Source organism: Apis cerana, linkage group LG8 (assembly GCF_029169275.1).
Source record: "Apis cerana isolate GH-2021 linkage group LG8, AcerK_1.0, whole genome shotgun sequence".
In the NCBI taxonomy this organism is placed as follows: domain Eukaryota; kingdom Metazoa; phylum Arthropoda; class Insecta; order Hymenoptera; family Apidae; genus Apis; species Apis cerana.
In genome coordinates, this window is record NC_083859.1 from 719,183 (window position 1) to 742,112 (window position 22,930).

At 33.0% G+C, this 22,930-nt stretch overlaps 1 protein-coding gene across 4 annotated transcripts in view; it reads left to right on the top strand.

Annotated features, from left to right (window-relative positions):
- The first annotated feature begins 1,214 nt into the window (after window positions 1-1,214).
- Window positions 1,215-22,930, top strand: part of LOC108000950 (disintegrin and metalloproteinase domain-containing protein 10-like) — a 212,526-nt gene continuing 190,810 nt past the window's right edge. For 2 of the 4 annotated variants that reach the window (XM_062077794.1, XM_062077799.1), the window contains exon 1: window positions 2,277-2,780. The gene's annotated coding sequence lies outside the window, so the exon portion shown is untranslated. Of the gene's footprint in view, window positions 1,270-2,276; window positions 2,781-22,930 lie in introns of those variants that run through there. The other 2 variants (XM_062077793.1, XM_062077800.1) reach the window with 2 other exon arrangements.

The window sequence follows — 22,930 nt, forward strand, 5'->3', positions numbered from 1 at the left end:
TGAAGAAACAAATTGAAAAAGATTACAAATAAGTCGATTATTGACAAATAGGTTATTAAATATATAATAAGTAAAGAAATATATAAAGATGTTAATATAATAAAATAAATAAAGAAAATAATTCATTCATAAATAAAAAATACAAAAATATGTTTATATATTATTCAGTAATAAAATGGGTAAATAAATATATAAATATTTGAATAAATGAAAGAGTAAATAAATGTATTAATACACATCACATATAAATGAACAATATAAAATAAAATAAAATTAAAAATAATTCAATAATCAAATGAATGAATAAATATACAAATAATTAAATAAACATAGAAATTAATTAATAAATAATACAATGTGAATGTATGTGAACAAAATAAAAAAGTTCAAAAATAAATTATTAAACAAATGAGTAAGTAAATATATTTTATATTTATTATACATATATTATATATATAATATAAAAGAGATTATAAAAGAGTCAATAGACAAATTAATAAATAAATAGAATGAATCTAAATATATAAAAAAGAATAAATGAAGAATTAAATACATAAATAAATAAATGAAATGTCTACGTACATAAATGGACACAACAATGAAGTTTACAAATAAGTTATTGGATAAATGAATAAATAAATATAAAAATAAAGGAGTAAATGAGTAAATATTTAAGTAACTAAATAAATTCATGGATGAATTGAATAAACACAAGGATAAAAGGATAAGAAAATTTATAAAATGTCTGTGAATAAATCATTGGACAAATGGACAAATAAGTATATAAACAAATATATTATGTAAATAAATTTATAAATAATTGTGTGGCAAATTAATAAATAAATGATTTCATACATACATAAATAAGCAAATTAAAGAAATTTATAAAAAAATCTAAAAATAAATCATTAAAAAAATGAATAATTCAATAAATAAATTCGATAAATCGATAATCAATAAATAAATTAATAAATAAATAAATTAATAAAAAATATGTGTAAATTTAAGAGTGAAATAAATAAATAATAAAATAAAATTTAATAATAATTTAAAATAAATTAATAATTCATTTTTATTATTATTAATTAGGATAAATAAAATATATTATGCAATATTTTAATTTTCTGTGCGATTTCGATTATCGAATTGATGTAGAACGCCAACCAATCAGAAAGCCGGTAAGAAAATTTTGGCGCGCGACATCAGTCTTCTGTGGAAAGTCATAGTGAGAGGACGCGTCGTCGCCGGCTTCGAATATTCTACTACGTAGTGAGTAATTTTCATCATATTTTATTATGAAATTTATAAATTATTATTATTTTTGTTTACTTAATAATTTATTAATTATTGAAATGTCGAAATTAATTAATATTTCGAATTTTTTGCATTTTTTCGATCGTTTCGTCGATCGTTTCCATTGAGATTTCGTACACCTGTATTTCGATTCGAGTTCACTTGTTGCGTCTATCTAAATATAATTTTTTTATATATTCGTTTTACATGTTTTTTTACGATTTTAAGAAATTTATTCGTTCGATTGTAAGAGAACGCGTCGTCGCAATCGGCTTCGAAAAATTTATTACGCAATAAGTAATTTTGATCATATTCTATCACCGAATCTATAAATTATTATCATTTTTGTCTATTTAATAATTTATTTATTATTGAAATATCGAAATTAATTAGTATTTCGAATTTCTTTGCCTTTTTTTCCGTCGATCGTTTTCGTCGAGAATACCGGTATTTCGTGCTTTCGTTGAATCGAGATTCACTTGTTGCTTCGTCTTAATATGGTTTTTTTATACATTAGTTTTATTTATTATCTTTACGATTTTGGGAAATTCATTCGTTCGATTGTCGCGATAGCGAATAATTTTATTTTTTGGAAGAAAAAATGCTCGTAATATGGATATATCACGACGATTTATAATTGATGTTAATGTATCTTTTAACGAGTAAATTTGTTAAAATAAATTTATTTATAATAAGTTTCTATAATCTTTTTATCCATATTGAAACGAACATGTAAAGTCAATTTTATTTTATTATATTCGTATAATACGTATTACGTCTATGATACGTATTTCATATCGTATTTCGTTTCTGAATATTGTCTCTCTGTAATGTTTATATATTTTTTTCTTTTTTGTTCAATGCTTGAGGTTCATTATTTGTTTTCATAATATCGCTTTTCCAAGAATTTGAGAGTCGCGTTTTTTGTCACGCTCGACATGTTTCGACAGGTTTCGACTTGCCGCGCGCGCACATACCCCCTCCCCCTTTTCTAATTCGATAATCGAAATAGTGACGTGCGCGTCATTGTACTATCGATATCCGTTAATCATTAGAAACTTCATTGCTCCTTGAGGTGTGTGATTTTTTCGTTACATAATACGTGTATAATTTTTTCTATGAGTGTATATTATTTATAATTCGTCCATTATTATTCGATAAAAAAACGTATTCTTTCTCGAATGTAATAATTTATTTCTATAATTGCAATTTTTCAAGGGCTGAATTATTCGTTATTCTTTATCCATTTATTTGACGGTTAGAATTTTGATTAATTCATATTATGCATTTCTAAGATGGAATTTGTGCTCGATTATTGTTTTATTTCAATGTAATTTTTATTTTATTTTATTTGATACATATATTTGAAAATTTTTATTTTCTTTTATACGGATTATTACCCGATTACCCGACCTAAAAGGCGGGAAAAATTCCAATATGGATGCCATTGTTGTTTTTGAAGAAGTTTGATATTCCACTTGCATACTGTATGTATATTTATTTTATTTTTATTCGATCGTTTTTTATATACCTTTACGCTTTATAATTTCAAAATATATTATAACGTATATATTTATAATGAACATTCACCATAAATATTAATAGTTTTAAATTAATGATATATATTCTACGTTCTTGTATACAAAATTCTTTTATTCATAAAATTTTATTTATGATATTGACAATAATCATTCCATAGTAAAAACAGTAAATTTTTCTGAAACAAATATTCGATAGAAAGAAGAAAAAATATGGAACAAATATTTTGTTTCTTTTTCTATATAATCCGCCCCATTACTAATACATCTTTATTTTTAGACAATTTTTGTGATCGCGCGCAATGCGATCGATAGATTCAGTGTTTGCTTCCTAAGTAGTTATTACAATTGGGAAATTAGAGTCAGTGTTTGTTCGCCGATTGTAAATTGAACGGACGCGTTAATAATTTTTTATTTTTTATTTTATTTTTTTAAATATTCGTTTTCGGTATGGGATAAAGTCAATGCTTCTCGAAGGAATAAAGCAGTCATCCATCAAGAAGAAGTAATTATTATTTATTTTCCAGTTAAACTTTTCCAAATACTCATTATTGTGTTTTAATTATAATATTTCATATGCAGTTTCCACTTCTTCGTAATGACGGCATCCACGACAATATAAATTCTTCGCATCTATTGGTGAGTCGCATGCATTTATGTTCCTCCGGTCACTCAATCATGTCGTAGGACGAAAGGTTCTGATCGACACGGGTGATTGGTTGTATACGTAGATTTTTGCACGAGCACAATGATCGCGGGTATTTATCATACCCGTGAATAGTAACATCTCTTTCTTTGTGTTTTATTTATTAGATCAGGATAGATCTTCTTGCACGTCGTGTTTTTATATATTTATATAATATTAATAGTTAACATGAAACAATATATTTAATTATTTTAATATTATTAATATGAATGATAATAATAATTAGTTAAAAAATAATCGTTTATAATTGAAAATGTTTCATTTCATTCGTAATCAGAATGGAAGTTAAATAACTATATGAATCGAATATTTATGAATAAAAACGAATATTCGAATAAATAAGAAATGTTGAATCGATTTTAATTAAATCTCTTGTAGTGAAAAAGTCGGATAAAAATATCGATTATACAATAATAAAATTCATATTATCATTAATATAATAATAAATAATTTTCAGTTTTATTTTCCATTGTGATATTTATAATTATTTGATATGTTATAAACTTAAGTATGATTCGAAATATAAAAATATTTTATTTCTTTCGTAAAAAAAAAATATATATATATATTTATGTACTCGAAATATTATGTGCAAGAAGATATTTCGCGAAAGTTAGATTTCTGAATCAGGGCAAGAAGTTTTGTACATTGATTTTTCATTTTCGAACATATGCTTTGATGAAGAGATCACTTGAAGTTGTTTTCATTAATATTATTTTCATTTAGAGTCGATTATTTTTATTATTAATTATCACAAATCTTTTTCATTGTTTGTATTTTTATTTTTTAATAAAATTAATAATTCAATAATTCATTAAATTTAAATGTTAATTAAGAGTAAATGATTTATTAAAAATTGAAATATAATTTTAGCCCGTTAGATTGGCACTAATACTTTTTTTAGCTCAGGATTTTCAGGTTTAACCCTTTCCATGTTTATTGCCAGGATCTCACTTACGTGTCCAAGTGCTACTTGGGTGAGAAAGAGGCAATAAGCATGATGATTTTAGTTTGTAAACTATATAATAAAAAATTTTTAGCGATTGACGATGCGTTAGTGTGTCGTGCACGACGTATTTTTCGCATTGTGTGTGTGTGTGGTTAGACTGTGGAATTGCGTCGTTCCGTTTATCATTCCTTATAGATATATAATTATAGATTTTTATAGATAGTTACAGATATATAACTTAGATATAGTTTAAAATGTTAATCACGATTGATCTCAATAATTTCCAACAATAATTTATACGCAATATCATAATTCTTATTTTCAAATTATGATAATGATAATTTAATTTCCTTAAAAAGAGGAAATTTTATTAACAAATATAATTAAAATTGAAATATATACACGTGTTTTTATCACATTTTACGCAATGATCGCTAACCATCGTCAATCGATTTCAGGAAAATGGTACGTAAAGTTAGAGCGTGCGAGTAGTATGCCAAGCTCGGGTGTCGGAGGTGTCCCGGGACGCTTTCCCTAGTGTAGGTTTTTGCGCCCGAGTATCATGTGTGAGAATCGTGGAATGAATGTGTTGGTGTGTCTGTTTTGCCATTTTTTAAATATAGGGCTAGGTAGGATAGGTAGTATACTTCTGTATGCCTGTATTAATTATAAGTAGGTAGGGCCTGTGACAAGTTGTCACAGTCTCTGGTCGGGTAGGCGCGTTTTCGCGTGACAACTTGTTTCAGGAAATATAATTTGAAAAATCGAGAATGAAGCTGAAAATACGAATGGAGCGTGCCATTCGTATATAGCTTTATTCACCGATTTTTCGAATTCCCGTGGTCGTGGTCGCGAGATAAATTCGAAACGAACGTTGCGCTCGAGATTCTGCATGTGTACGATCGACGATCATTATGATCGTTACTCGTCCATGTGCATTTAGCTTCCGCGACTTAGCCTTTTTTTTTCTTTTTTTCTTTGATTTGCGATCAGTGAATCTCGAGCCTAGATTTAAGTTTCAGCGAGCATTGCACTCGAAGGAGGAAGAGGCCTCGACAAACTGTCGCGAAGAGGGCTGCAACGAATGGCTTCTCATTTTTTGGATCTGTTTCGGGTCCAAAGAATGGGAAGTCATTGTTACTATTTTGTCATTGTGCTCGTTTTAGTAGATGTAGTAATTGTTTGTGTTGTTTGGCCGATTTGCATGCCGGCCCATCCAGTTATGGTCCAGATCCAGTTATGGGCATCGCGATTTTTTATTAGTGTTGCGATTGATTAATAACGGGTTGAATTAGAGTTGCGTTTTAAATTTCGCGTTTGCATTTCAGAGTTGCGATAAATGAGAATCGCGTTTAGATTAATGTTGCGAATTACAATATATCGCGATTCTTTTCTATTGTAAATTACAAATTATAATTCCTTATTATATAAATAGTATTATATTTTATATCACTTGTCATTAAATTCTTTATTTTTAATTTATAATAGGTTTTTAATTATATGGAAATAACGATTTAATTAAATTAAATTTTATTTTAAAAAGATTAAATTTGTTTTAAAAATTTGCGTTAATAAATATTCGTGTTTTTTCAAGTAGTGTTGCGAATATTGAGTGCCCAAAGTTCTTCCATTAAGATTGTGGAAATGTTTTCTTTGTCATTTATAAATTAAACAATATTGCAAATAAACACTCATCGCGTTTGATTTTAAAAAAAATATTAGTTCATTACTGTTGCCGATACAACATTCTACTAACGGTTTTTTGTTCGAGTTAATATCCAGCGGAAGATATTTTTATTTTAGTAGTCCTTCTGGCTACTAGATGCTTTTTTTTCAGCACCCCTTATCACTTCCTACAGTTTGTTACAGAAAATACTGTCATGATATGTATTGTCTTTATCGTTGGTAAGGAATACTTTTAAAGTTTAATTTCTTTTTATTAAATTTTTTGCAATCAATGATGGTGAATGTTCATGTATGAAATTAAATTTATATGCAGATCAACTGCCTATCTTTGTCCTTTTTTCTTTAATTATGCACTAATTCTCTAAATGAGTTTGTTTCAGATTCAAGAAGCAATTATGTATTTCAAGGAAATGTCTTATTTCGGTTCATCGCCAATTAATATATGTGCATGCTTGTGGAATTTTATTAATTATTTGCATCGTTTAATTTATTTCAGTGACTATTTGGACTATCAATCAAAGAATTCATATTATATCCTTTTCCCTACTCCTTCCTCTTTCCCCGTTTTTCCCTTTCTTTAATGATATCGATATCTTTCTATAGAAGGGGCCCCTAAACAAATCTTAAATTTTTATTTAGGTAGATAGATAGGTTATAAGTACCTTGAGCATTAAAAAAGCCATTAAAAAATGCATTTAGATTTTATGTAGGTAGGAAATAAATTTATTTGTATAAGTATTAAAATGATAAGATTATAAAGTATAAATAGTAATAAGTGGTATGAGATCATAAAAGATTAATAAAAATTTTAAGAAATATAAGTTTCTACGTAATATATAGAATAAAATATATAAAAGTAATTGTAGTAACTTATATTTTGTACAATTTTTACTAATTCTTTGTATCAGAGATATATTTGGACTGAAATATATATGGAATGAATGTGGAATGAGTTTGGAATCAATGAAAGATACTTGTATTTTATATAATTGTTTTGATTTTATTAAAATTTTTTTGTAGATAGATGAATCTATCTAGATGAATCTATCTATGTATATAGGTGAATCTATAAGAATATTTAATTAATCAAGGGTTCGTGAAATTTTTCTTGTGAAATTTTTAAAATATAAAAAGATGGCTTGTAGAATTGCTGCTTTAGAAAACTGCTTAAAGTAGAATTTGTAACTGCATGCATAATTAATGGTAATGGCTAGTAGTTGTGTCTTAAAACTGGTGGTGATTAATAAAATAAATATGACTCTGTGTGAAATGTATTTACTTTTTATTCTCTTTCTTTTAAACCTCGTAATTATCAATATTTTGTATTTTCATTTCAACGAATATACAAAACATTGATATACGAAATTCACGTGTCTGTATCTCGTATAGAGTTATTTACGAGTTATATTGTTAGATTAAGATGTAATTTCAATTTTACTTTCAGCTTTTATCGTGTCAGTTTTCTTTAAAATTCCTTTTGTTGTTCGTATTGGAAAACGATCATAATTTGTAACGTTTTCGTACGTACACCAAAAGGAAGATTTATCATTGATTGGAAATAAATTTTTGCGTAAAGGATCGGTGGATGCATCGTGGCCAGCGTTGTGTCTCCAATTCACAACCTGCAAGCCGGTGAGACCTGGGAAATCATTATTATTTACTATACAATTCATAATTATATCGTATGATGCAATTATAAATTTTATAGCAAATAATATGAGCTAATTAGCTGCGATTAAAACGATTATTCTTCTATAGTAATCTCATTGTTAAGTTTTACTATGTTATTGATAATATCTTTGCCTGTTGGTTTCGTAATAAATTTTCATCATTAAATCGTAACATATTTTATCACTTTAATTTTGAGGAATTACTTCTTTAATTTCATTTCTAATATTCATTTAGAAATCTTTTCCTAATATATACATATTTTCGAATATTGTTTCTATTTTAGCTATTGTAAATCGTAAAGTACGTTCGTTTTTTTCTGCAAAATCGATTTTTCAAATTCCATAAGGTATAATGTTTATCCAATATCTCTGTGGTTGTGCGATTCATCAAAAAAGGAAAATCATGATAGGATTTGGTTATTTCATCTCTTATTTATTTCTTCAATAATACGTGATCCATATGTTGGATATGGCACCCTATCTTTCGTCGTTCGTTTTTTATTCATGTCGTCATATGTAGAAGTAATATCAAATTCTGTAAAGATTAATCCTATCGATCAATATGATCGTAACATCTTGTCGGTCTCGCTTTCGATTTCCATCACGATCCACCATTTCCCTGGCGAATCGAATCTTCAGACAGTTCGTAATTTCCGTGTGGAAATCGGACTGTAGGCTGAACAGTATTCGAAGGGAAATCGAGGCATAGGCCACGGAGAAATAAAACAGGAACGCCCGTAGAAAATGTCGAACGCAGCAGCATGAAAGTCTGAGTTGTAATAACGAGCCGCGTGTGCTCCAGTCGTAAATATTTCTTATTGAGATCGCTGGATTGTATCGGCTCGAGGGTAGAACCTGCCATTTTTCCAGAGAATCTCTTTAGAAAGGCGAACCAGAAGATGTTCGGAAACTTTCCAGACTATGCCTCGTCTGCCTCTTATAACATTTCGACCGAAAATTCTCTTTCCTTTTTTAACGATTCCATCTGGGATAGTCGCAGAAATAGATAAATAATTCACTTGTAAACTCGAAATCGGTTTGTTCAAGTTCGATTAATGATCGTGATGTGTAATTTTTGATATTAGCATGAACGAAAAATCTTGTATAATAAATCTTTAATAATATAAATATATTTTGATAAAATATTAAACGAAACGAAAGAATGTTTGATCGGAAAATAAGAGTACACGAAGGAATATTTTTTCCATATACTGTACTTGCGCTCGATATAATTCCATCCATCAACTATTCTTGAAATGGAAGCGAATTTATTCCCGGTGTAATCGATATTGAAATTCAATGTTATTTAACCTCAATTATTCAACACGTATCGCGATCATCAATTATACGAAGGTGTTGAAAGAGTCGGTGAAATGTGTCCACCAACAGGCAGCCAGCTAGCTGGATACGGAAACGGTTTTGCAATCGGTGAGTTTACGGGCCAGTGAAGTGCGAACCGCAGAATTGCCATTCGAGCGTTAAAATCGCAGATAATGTTATCGTTGTCGGGCTCGACACAGAAAGAAACGATCGAATTTTAGCGAACACATGTTCCCGTCAGGCATAATGTCCCCGTAAATCTCACGAACAAGCCGCTATACGGCCGGAGACGTCGTCGAACTTTCCTCATTCGAAATGGATCCGTACCTTCCCTACGGTCTCGAGATGAATACTCGCGCGAGAAAATACATTTACGATGGAATCCAACGAGAATCTTTGCGAAGATACGCGTTTCACTTGGCAAAACTTTAAGACAAAATCGTTAGCCACTTTGGTAAAACGTTTTCTAATGTCGGTATAATGTCGCGTTCTTCTATGATATAGATTCTCGCGATGTGGGCGAGTCAAACTCGAGTTGTCATTTTCTTGCGATAACGTTGACTCGAAGTTCTTTCGACGATATATACTTGGCAAATATTTAACGAGCGAAACTTCGTCAGAATGAGGAGGAAGAAGTTTCTTTCCATTCCTTTATTCTTAACTTGATAGATAAAGTTTCACGAAAACATGTTTATTATTCCAAAACATGGCCAATCAAAAATTCACGATTTATGCATGTTTCCCGTCGCTCGAAACTTTTTTTGGATATAAGCTATGTTTAATAGAAAATTTATTTCAACTTGTTTCGCCAATATTTATAATTGTCAATAATTCTCTAGAGTTTCGTTGAAAGAGCAATTCAATATCGGAAGAATTTTTTTAACATAATGTTTCAACGGTGAGAGATTCTTAATGCAAATTCAGCACCGAGATTATTTCTTGGTGTGAAAATTTAATAATAAAAGAACTTTGGAGGAATTTCATTAACGAGAAAGTTCTCGAAATAGGAAATTTCAGCAACACAAGGATTTTCTCAAATTTCAAAGCGAAATTTCAACAAAATTTCCTAAAGTTTATAATAAAGGGAGAATTTTTCATAATGAAATTTCAGAAAGGAAAGAATTCATCATTGTCGAATTTCAGCAACGAGAAAATTTCTTTGCCACTTGTTTAACGAACTTGCATTATATTTGGATGATTATTTTTTGAATTTTTCAATTCAAGAGTTGATAATAATAATTATCTACAATTATACAACGATTGTGATTAACCGATTTTCTCGTTGTCGATCGCAAAACGATTCGACAATGAATATTAACGAATAATACTCGCGATATACTTTCGTTCAGAATGATTATTATTATTATTTTACCTCGACAACTCGAGTTTCTGTAATTAGCTCTTAATCATCTCGGACATTGATAGACAAGATTCGATTCCCAAGTAAATTGAATTCGATTCATTAAAACATTGCGATGAAACGTCAGTTGGATTAAGTTGACAGCTAACGAAACACACATACACATAAACAAAAAAAAAAGCTGTCATCCAATAATTCGATTCAATCGTTTAATCGTCAATATCCTTCACTTTCTCCGATTTAATGTTTTTTTCCTCTCTTTTTTTTTTCGCTTTATCATCGAAAACGGTCAACGTCAATTCGACGCGGTTTCCCTATCCGTATCAATTCCAACTGATGAAACAAAAAGCTTCCCTCGTCGAAATTGTCTTACGGTTTGTTTCCACGTTTTTTTTTCTTTTTTTTCTTTTTTTTTTCAACGTCGGCTCCGATCGATTAGTCGACACGTGGAGCAGACCGAGCGGGAGGGGGCACGCTAGCAGCGTTTGACAAATTGTAAGATTAATCGTGTAGGATTTCGTCCCGTCAGGATATCATCAATTATTTCTTTTTTCTCCTCCAATTACGCTTGAACGTGCCAGCTCGCCGCGCCGCTTAATGATATCTTCTCGTCCCTCTCGGAACGACTTAAACCTTATGCCTTGATTGCCACGAGTTCATTACTGGAAAAAAAAAGAGAGAGAGAGAGAGAAAAGGAAAAAAAAGAAAAGGGAAATAAGAGATTGGGAATAGAAACAGTGTGTTCATTTGCCGGTGTTAAAACGGCGTCTTTCTTCGTCCCGTATGCTCGCTGAAATTAAAATAAACGCGATTAGAACGTGACTCGATTTTACGGCTGGATTGCCCGGCCAGGATCGAGTATTCGTGCCAGCAATCGAGAAGGTTGAATGAGGGACGGAATTGCGCCCTCATCCCCTTAAAATGGGAGGAGCGCGCGTGCTGCTGTGCGATCCATCCTCGCCTTTTTCCCAAAGAATTTTTACGCGTTTTCTAAAAATCCAATCCGCGACTTAAAGTCGCGGCGGAACGAAACGATGAATAGGTTTTTAGAGGGAAATAAAGTTATATACGTCTTGGGAGGAGTTGGATTTCGCCTGGAGTCTGTCAGGATCCGTTGGTTACAATTGGTTATTAAAAATTTTACGACGCGATGGGGGAAGATTGGTGTATTTCTCAGAGATAAAATTTAACCTTATTATTGTCTGAATACGAACTTATTTCAAATGGTACGTGATCGGAATGTCGTTTATCGGATTGGATCATATGCATTTTGGTTGGTTTTATCTTCAGTTATTTGTATATCCCGATGAGAAATGTCTAGAGTTTATTTTTATAAATCTTATTCTCCTTGTCCAATTCGAATTGGAAATCGTAAGTTCTTTCATCAAACATTTCTGTCATTTATCCTTCAAGAAATGTAGTAAATGTAGATGCAAAGGAGAATTGGAATATTCTTCTCGAAAAAAACCAAAAGAACGATTAAAAGTGGATCCAAAATCTCAAATCTTTCCCAGATATTAGCATAAAAATTGTTGATTGAAAAAGATTGAATTTAGAAGACGGAAAAATGATTGAAGATTTTGATGTACAAAAAGTTTTACGAAAATAGAACGAAGTGACTTCATCTTTATTGCATCTTATCTCATCTATCATAAATTTGAATTATAATTTAATGAACAAGCTTTATTAGTAGCTGTGATATTAATAAACAGCCTCATTCGATATCACACGTTGAATTCTATTTTTATGTAGGTTCTATGTAGGACAGAATTGCAATTGCCATCAATGAAAAGGCAAATTTCTCGATCCAATCTTATCGTATCCGATAATCCAATTCAATAGAAAAATATCTTTCTTAGTAAGTGAATGGGAGAAGAAGCTATTGACATAGTTTCAACGGTTTTCGTAAAACGGCTACTCCACCTCTTTGTTCTCGCTTCCAAGATGCAAAATTATGTCGGCTGATCTAGGCCTTTATTTGCAAGGCGTGAAACATTTATCTCTAGAGGATATCTCGATCGATATCGTGGCGTGTGCTGAATCTGCGAGATGAATTTTATCCCGAATTTGCATATATTTGAATATATTTTTAACATTATTGAATTATTAACGAGGATTAATTCTAGATTGTATAGACGGTTGATTTAAAATTATTTAATTTAAATGGAAACATAGAGACACGCGACTATCTATTTATTCAAATTCGAATTAATCTACATTAGAAATCACGTGGAATTTTCCTGCATACAACTCTGAATCATAAATTAATTAATTACTCCAAATACATTTCCTTGGAATGCTATAAGTAGTTAGTTTTTTAATTATATGTTTACCTTATAGCACACACTTTAAAAATTAATCATTCTTTCTACTAGAATTTACTCACAGTTTTTATCGAGGAAATAATTTTTGGCGATCCCGCGAAGGAATTAATTGCCAATTTATCGACTAAAGAGAGGAGTGATTAACACAAAATGTTGTGTAAAATTCAATTTCTTAAATACAGAGGGTGGGGAAAAAAAAGACGAGTTAATAGACGGTTTAACATCTGCTGCTTATCGCCCGACATCTCCAAGGAAAGAGTTTGTTACGAGGGAAAAGTTTGAAGCGAATTATAAGAAAGTTTCAAGAAAGGCAAAAGTGTCAAGTGAACGAACTTTCCATCGTGCTGGAATTACACGGGAGGAGAGGAAGCCTGTGAATAATGACTTTTCCGGGGGCGTAGACGTGCCGGAAAAACGCACTGCTTACGCGTTTACTAACTTTTTCGAAGATACAGAAGATACGCCCCCCTCCTCCGCGCAAGAATATACCCGAGACTGCCGTTATTCCACTCGAATCAACCGGTATTATTCGGCTCGACTTCACTCGGTCGATCAGCCGTTTTACGGTAAATAACCAAAAACAACAGAGAGAGATTCTCATCGACTCGAATGGACGAAAACCATCATCCACTCTCTCTCTCTCTCTGCGTCTTAGGAGGCAGAGAATTGCATCGATCTCTCTATCCGCTCTATTCGAAGTTGAATCTCGTCTATACCCCTCCGTTGGAATGGATAATGCGCGTTTCCGGTTACGATCAATTTTCCTCGAATGGGCCGTGCGAAACACGCGTGAACGCTCGAATATGGATTCCATCGGATTAACAGCGGAACCGCGATCGTAGTTTTAACCGTCGATATATACCTATGTATAGTTGAACGCCCGTTTCCGCGTTGGGATCCGGCACGCGGGCCCGGAAACCAACGACTGCTAGGCTAACTGCTTTATGAAATACTGATGGCGCGGCCGGAAGCCAACCCGTTTCCGCATCGAGATCGCCGATAAGAGAATTAGATTTATAACGGTAGGAGTTGCAAAGGATCGAACCTTTGTTACTTTTTTTTTTCTCCAGTCAAATTTCGAACGTTGCGAAACATTGGAAATAGCGAACGAGGGAAGCTGTCGAATATAAGATCAAGTGCGCGAAAGATGAATTCCAATTGATAATTTCGGTTATTAATTATCAAGTTTGTTACTGGTTCAAACAACAATATCCGGGCGTCAAAGTTTTCGTGCAAACTCTTCAGAATTTTCATCGCTTTACAAGCATCTTGAACGATGCCAGCAGGCTGAGTCGGCCTGTCTACGAAACGACATATAGATAGAGACTTGGATATTGTTATTCTCTGGGTGGTAGGTATGAGTGGCGCCAGCTTGTCTTGACGTTCCACCCTCGTTTAAGGAATATGACGTATCTTCCTCTTCTCCTGTCCCTTCATCGTTCCTCACCGCCCGAGCTACTCCCACTTATCCAGCCACTCTACCTCCTCACGATTCGGTTCTCTACTGCATATACCCGTGCAACAATGGGCCAGGGTGTAAGGAAACGACGTCTTCGAGTACTTTCCTCTCGTATCGACCGCAGGATATATATATATATATATATACCAACGTCTTTTCTCCTCCCATCTCTGGCAACCGCATTACCAGCTCCGATTCCTCCAACCAGACAGAATAATTTTCACGTGCCTCTGAGCATTGTTTGTGCTGTGACGTTTCAAACAGCATATTACAGTTTGCTAGTTGTTATAGTTTGATCCGATTGTTGGACGCGCGATATGTTTTTTTTTGAACACGGAATTCGTGTCCAGTGACTTGCATTTTGGTTTCTCTTGTGAGAAAAGAGGATTACAATTACACGTTTTCATTAGACTATATTTATATATTAGTCTCGTACTTGTTCGTTTAGTTCTATTGTATTCTTTTAGAAAAAAAGTTTATATGGTAGATTTCGATTGAACTTCTATTACCGTGTTTTTCTCAATTAAAGGAATCTGGAAGAGAGACTCGTCGGAAACGGCAGTTAGCGCCATTTATATGGTAGAAATAATAGATAGTCGGAAGATTTTCTAGGAAAAATAATAAGTAATTAAACGAGTATTTGCGAGAATTTCATAAACGTTTCAACAGCAAGTGAAGAACGTTTAATATCTGCTCTTATGACATTACATCGAAATATTTTCAAGCGTAATTATTATTCAACGCTATAATTATCTAAAACTTCGGTAAAGTTTCTAATTGTTTGATGTCGATAGGAAACTTTACTCAAAGATATGAATATTCAGCCGTATTACGTGTTCATTGGATAATATTTCTGTCATACAGGCGCGATACTGATAAAAACTTTCAGAGTTTTTACAAAGGAATACGTCAAAGATATAAATTTGTTCGATAGTCTATTCGAAAAATAAAAATTTACTCTTTGTTATCGTAATAAAATATAAGGATATAGAATATGAAGATATTTACCGATATGATATAAATTAAAAACAAAATATTCGAGTTGAAACGTAGAATTAATATATTCGAAGGAAATAAGAAAATAAATTTTCTAGTTTTCCGCTCAAACAAATTAAGAAAAGACTTCAATTCCTCGAAATATTCGTATTACGATCTTTTCTTATCATTCAATTTGAAAAGTTCAAACGTGAAAAGAGAAATTAATTTTTAGCGTTCCTTCAGATACCTTTAATATAAATATACAGAGTATTATCCATTGGAGAGTCTATTCTAAGAGTCTATTCTTCTTCATATTTACTAGATACGATACACATTTCTGCAACGTTAAGAAAAATTCGATTCTCACAGCGATGCATCACACGAGCGATTAATAATTAAAACTGAATCTAATTAATTTTCGGTATACGCGATTTTCGGTAAATTGGACTTATTCGTCGTAAAAGATCCTCTCGATTCACCGTTTACGTAAAGGATTTGCGAAAGGAAAGATCGAATAAGTCCTCGTACAACGCTGATATCTTGGTAAGAATTGGCTTATTGAATCGCTACGAATCCCAGTTCAATTAAGGATGCTACTCGTACCGTCAACAAGAGCACCAATCCGTGGCCACGAGTACATTAGAGGTTTCCTAGAAAAGGATGCTCGGCGCGGCGACGCGATAGAGAGGGACGAGAGCGGTTAGAGGATAGATAGGTAACTAGGTAACCCTACCCTATCGACGGATCAGCGAGGTATACGTAGTGACGCGCCCGGAACTCTGGTTTCCCCGTTCCGAATGCTAATAGGGTAATTAACAATCTCGGTATTAGCTGCCAAGAACGCGTACTAACAATATGTCATCGGACACTAAATTTGCGGTAAACTCCCGTTTACCTCCCAATTCCATTCCTCTGATGTTAATCACTTGGATGCTTTACGTTATCTTTTACTCGAACAGAATTCAATTTCGAAAGTGAAATTACGTATATATCGTTTATCGTTGATATTCCAATTTTTCTTCTTTTCCCCTGTTTGAGGAAACTGAAGAATTTTCGTATTGTCGATATTCTCAGTGTACGGTTTAAGTTGGTAACGAGCTGGTTGATTGGTTTTGTCACAGAGGATGTTTCGTTTAAGCGAGGAAGAATGGAATATTTTTACAGGGATTAAAATTGGAAAAAAGATGTTTTAACAAGTTGTATGTATAATTTTCGATATTCGATGTGCAAATTATTTCCTATAAATATTTCGATTTAAAAGATATTTCATCTTGAATTTTATAAAATTTAATAAAAGATAAGAAAAATACCATCTCGCATGATTCTTTCGTAAATACATAAATTTTATAAAATTAATAAATTTATCCTTTTATACGTTAGACAGATGAGACACAAGCAGAGATATAATTTACTTAAATATTTAATCAAGATCATGGTTTACGATCCAGACTTCTGAGAAATTTCCGAATTTCCTCCTCTCCTCTTTTTACCACCTCAGTTACTTTATCAATCGTTAAACGTCGGTCCTCGATAAATTACGAACGATCGATCGTTGTCTAGAGGCAAAAATTAATTACCGTTCGTTCCAGAGAAACGCAAAACACTCGCTTTCTCCAATCTTTCTGTTTATTCGTATCATCTCTTCGACATCAACGCGATCATCCCAAGTTTTAACGCATAAAACCACGTAAAAAAGGATATTAATTACGCGGTTATTAATTCTCTCCGATCTTAATTCGCGTTAACATTTGACCGATTAAAACGAGATTCCAAAGAAACAGAGAGAAGGGGGGGAAAGGGAAATAGAAAAGAAATTGAAGCGAGGGCAAAGGATTGGAAAAATATTTGCGAAAAACACAAGCACACACAGACGTTTGAGAATTACTCTTTATTTCACCCCCGTTTGCCGTATTTCATTGAATTTCCTCCTCCGCTTCCAGAAAATTTTTATATTTCGTGGATAGTTTAGTAGTAAACGTTTAAACATCGACGAACTCTTTTACCCTCTCTCGGGTAAAAAATCGTCAGAGAAAATCGACGACTCGATAAAGCTTCTCAAACGTTTCCGTTTTAGTTTATCGCGCCCAGTTGATTTTTCGTTTTAGATTCGAGGGGTGAACCGGTTAAACAAAATATTTCGGGATGTAGAAAACGAGACCCGCTTTGCACAGACTCGGATGCGATACGTAAAACTAGTTTGTGTGCGTCGTCGAAAAGGTCCGTAATGATTTGATAAGATCAAGAAAAGCGCGATCTTGGGAAAACTCGAAGGGAGTTTATTCAATTTGAGAAAAGTTAAAGAGGTCGCTTCGAAAAATGGCGTTGGATCGAGTTTTCTCCTGTCTTGTTTAAATTCATTACTCGACGCTTTCATGTTTTCCATATTTCTTACATATTTGATGATACACTCGAACATGTGTTGTATATTTTACGATTCGGATTAATTAGTGGATATATGATTATTGGAAATTATAGTAGCTCGTATAATGATTTAGCAGTTAATGGGACCACTTAATAATTGAAATAATTATTTGGAAAAGTTATTGATTAGAAATAATGGCGTAAAAGATATGATTCATTATGGTGATAACCATAAAGTGTATAAAAATCGTATATTTTTACCTTTCAAGTTTTTTGAACGTTAACTAAAATAATTGGAATAGAAAAAACCTCGATTCTGACGAAGAGTTAAAAAGAAAAAGAAAAAGAATAAATATTTATATTTTCATTGTGAATTTTCTGAACAGATGACAATTATTTCTGTTGTTAGAAGATAAGATATTATAATTTCCGATATTTATTTTTTTCAAGTATCGGACTTTTATCCCTCTTAAATTGGAGAGTTCTTTCGATTCGAGAAAAATTTTCCCTCTTAACAAATTCACGTGAATGAAATCCTGTGTGATTTATCGGTTCTTCACGGTTCGTTTCTCGATAAACACATCACAGGATTTCTTTCTTCTCGAGCGAGGAATCGAGAGAGAACTGTTGAGAACGATCGAAAACAGAAAGCGTTTAATTTATCTCGAGAGGGAAGTTTAGCGAATATTCCTCAACGCAAACATTCATTGGTTCATTAAGTGCGGCATGATTTTGACGACTAATAAGCAACCGCTCGAGAGACTTCGACTTTCTTGCCGGTCTCGATTCGACTGGCATTTCACTTCAATCCTGACCTCCTTTTAACACGTTTCTCGCGTTATAAAAGGGACGAAATTGTTTTCAGAATATTAACCGACAAACAAGATTTATAATAAAAATACAACGATTATTTTCGAATTTATATTTTACCATTTTTTTTGTGACGATCTAAAGATCTTCTAAAGAGACGGAGAAGTAGTTAACATCGTTTCTGATCGTTATTATCTCTTACACGTAGATAGATCGGTATATAAAAAGCAAAGGAAGAGTAATTACCTTGGACATGCACTCTCGCGCAACATATTTCCCCTCTTTTCTTCGTTTTTCTCTTTTCTGCATACACTTGTTCATCATCGCGTCGTACCTAGTCTTAATGAGAGACAAGGGAAAAAAAGTATTCGTCGGTATTTGGAGTTGCGCACACGTTATTCTATTTTTTTTCTCCCCTCGTTTTCCTCTTTTCCTGGACACCGTTCATCGCGCTTAACGCCTGTAACTTGTAATCAGATACAGGGAAATTCCAAGATGGGAAAGGGAGGAGATAGAAAGAGAGAGTATCGAAGCGAGCAATGAGCCGCAAACTGGCAGCTCTCTCGTCGCCACTGAGAATCGCTTTATCGCCCCGATTACCGTAGCCGCCGTCTGCTTTTTTTTTTTTTTATTGGATCCTTTACGGTTAAACGACGTCTCTTTGTATCACGCCACGCGGAAGACGTTTCTCTGTTTCGCCTTTTCTTGCCCGTTATTGAACCGCGCCTCTGGGAACATCTTCCCTCGAAACATCCAGACCGAAAAGGATTTTCCGCAACCGATATCTTTGCGATTTAGATTTTAGGCAAGCAAAGGGATACGGAGCAACGCGGAATTTCCCGGGCAGAAGAATAGATTTTCTTCTCGTGAAATTTCCAACCACGAGATGGAATTGCAATGTTTTTTCGAGTTATGCGTAGAAGAGTAAAATTGTGAGTCGAAAGAAGTATATTTTCGTCCAACATTTTAAACTAATATTGTTGCAAAATTGCCGCGTTTCAAAATATGAATAAAAATATTTGGAGATCTCGGAGATTTGAAATCGGAACGTTAATTGTTTGTTTTTTTTTTTGTAAATGAGTTTAATATATTTCCATTAATTGTTGATAACGTTTTGTTATCGTAATTCGAATTGATTTCATTGTTAAATTTTTCTATCTTTTCAGAAATCGTGTCTATAATTTGATTAGTGAGAATGGAGATGACAAATAATTAAAAATTTTCCTTTTCTCGAAGTTTTAATCCAATTTCAAGATGAATTACGCGATAAATAATCTTTACGTCCGTTTAAAAATTTCCTTTATAACGATATTTTAAAAATGACACTTTAAAAGGATTACAAATTGATACAAAAGTTATCTCAAATCTTTTTTTTCGTCAAAGTAAGTCGGATCGTATAATCGTTCTTCAACAATAATGTTAATTATTGATTCATAGATTTCGTAAAAAAATCTTCAAACTTCTCATTTATGAATTATATAAAATAACCTATTGCACGTCGTCAAATTTAAATATGTTTCATTTTTCATTAAGAAAGATATTCTTTGCTAGATTTTCAATTATTGAAACCCCATTTTTCTCTTTTATATTCTCGAATTCAGTCTCATTTTGGAAGAATCACTCTTCAAATTTTCGATATATTTATTCTGAGATCGCTATAGGAATGATCGTTCGATGAGCAAATAATAAACGCTTATCGTTGAAATATTACGGTACAAGTAAAAGGCAGAAGCGTAGCGACCGTGAGAACGTAACACGAAGGCGATGCGAGAAATGAAAAATTCACGGAAATCCGCATTCGAGGTTGGCGAATTTCAGTGAACACACATCGAAATGTTCTCCTCTCCTCTCCTCTCCCTTCAACGCTCGCCACGATAACTTCCCACGTTATCGACTCGTAGTATCCGTGATTATGACGCATATTTTCCAAGCTACGTGTCGCGAAAATTTATGGGCGCTCGTTCCAATGCGCCTTCTTGGATGATAGTGCGTGTCACGCGAATGACACTCCGATTCGCGTGAACCCGCTCGTTTGTTACCCGGTGACTGCAGTTCAATCTTCTGCAACCACTCTACCTAAACTTTACGAGACAGTTTAAATATTAACCGATCGTTTCTCGCGAAGAAATATCCTTGATATATACACAAGACACGGCACAAATGCGAATGTACGTGCGAAACAGTGTAACGTGGGAATTTTATCGATGTCAAAGAAGCGCACGCTCCAACGTTTGCTCGTACGTAACTCGCTTGAAATATTTTTTGCAACAGGGATTCGATTTCTTTTTTCTTTTCAAATGATTCCTCTCCACTCCAACGTTCAGCAGGTGTTCAATTCCGTCGAGCTGACATTTTGTTCGACAAAAATAACGCAAGATTATAAACTTATCGATTCCTTCTTACCGGTATGAATATATACGCAGACGTGTTCATCTGACATTTATCGAGCAAAGTATCATTATTCTTTATATTAATTATCACACCAATATTACTGCACGCATCTTTAAAGATGAGAGAGAAGGTTCGTTTGGAAAGAGGCTTTCGAAGGAGGAAAATAATAAGCGAGAGAGTCGATATCGCGTTACACAAGGAGATAGACAAAGTGGAAGGGGGAAGGGTATGGGCGGTGGCTGTAAAGGCAGACGGTTAAGGGGCCGTGGATGTAACCGGAGCTTCTGCAGAGACACCGCCGCGTATAAACTTCGTATAACAGGCTCGAATTCGCGGTGCGGCAAGTTCCTGTAGGATGAAAATGAGAATAGTATGTGCCGACTCGTTTCTTATTCATATTCGCGTAAAGGTGGGAGGAGGGGAGGCTTCATTTCGGTCCCTGGCCCGCTCTTATTGCCCGTTAGCTACGTTGCCTCTATTTGGGGAGGAGCCACGTCATTATTTCGGCGTCGTTTGAACCAACAACTGTCTCGTCTGTCGGTACGTGCTCCGCGCGGATTCGCGCATCGTTGTTTTTACAGTTCTCGGATTTCGAGCTCGACGCCGTAGTCGGCCTGTTTCCATTCCGTCTCCAAAGAGATGAGGGAATTTAGTAAATGCGTTTTTTTGGTATTTTCGAAACCATTCTTTTCTTTTCCTTTCTTTTTTTTTTGACTTTTAAATGAAATTGAAACAAGTAAAGTTTTTATGCGTTATTTAATAAGCGTATTCTTTCTCGTTTTTATATTCGGATTAATTTCCGAGACGAGGGATTAAAGGAGAAAAATCGCGTGTGATTTATTTTGAGATCATTGACGATAGTTTCGTTAAAGTTTTTATCTATCTATTGTGGTAAAGAGAGAAAGAGGAAAGGAGAGAGCGTTTTGTGCCCTAGATCCGATAAAGGATTTATCAGTAATATCAGTAATGTCACTATAAGTGGCACTGTGCCATCAATAACGTCATTACTTCGCGTTATAAGTGTAGGCAATATAGAAGCAATATAGGGCAATACAAATAGGCAAAAAAATGCTTTGGATAGAGTCGTGGATTAAAAGCATTCTTCAGCTTTTTCAAATCGATTGTTTTATGATAAAAATTTAAAAAATTACACGTCGTATATCGTGATAGTGGAAAAAGGACAAGATTGTTATTTATTTGAACAAATTATAAGGCATCGTTAATTATAAATAAAAAGAGAATCGGAGATCGGAGATTCGAATTTCGACGTTTGTTTTTTTTTCTGTTTCGTTTTTGTTCGTCAAAAAGTTTGTTTTTATTATGTTTTTATTACAGTATTATTTTGTTTCATATCAAATTCCAATATTCATTTAAAATCGTCGACGATACTTTCCATTCACTTTTTATTCTATTTCATCAACACCGAGATTACATTTATTCATTCGCGATGTATTACTTTTATCATTTTCTTTTATCATATTTATTTCCTTTTTACTAAGTTGCTTGAAATTAATTGCGGTTTTTAATGTACGAAGTTTGAACTTTATAAAGTTTCATTTGAAATGAATTTATCTTATAGCTTTTACGCGACTTCAATTGCTTTAAATGTAATAAGTTTTCTAAAATACTTTAGAAGCGTTTATATAACATTTTCGTTCAATGTAATAAACTGTTCAAAAAAGATGAAAAGTCTCGATTTATCTTCTATCGACTAATACAAGAAAAGTGAAACGATACATTATCGATAAGAAGATAATTATAAATTATTCCATTAAATCAATCCTCCTATCGTCATATTCTATTACAAATAGATTTACAATTATAATATTTTTCAAAGGATTCAAGCGCACTGTCAAAATATTTATTCAACCTTAAAAATTCACAAATCCAGAAACAGAGTAAAACATCAACGATCAATAAAACAATAACGAACTATAATTGATCATACTTCTAACGCACAGACAGATTTAAGATTTAACCAATCCCCCCTAAATTCCTCGAAAGGATCCACAATCTCTTTTAAAAACGTTGCGACTCGAAAAAGGTAAAAAAAAATATTTTCAGCTTCATGCCTCGACGTAAAGA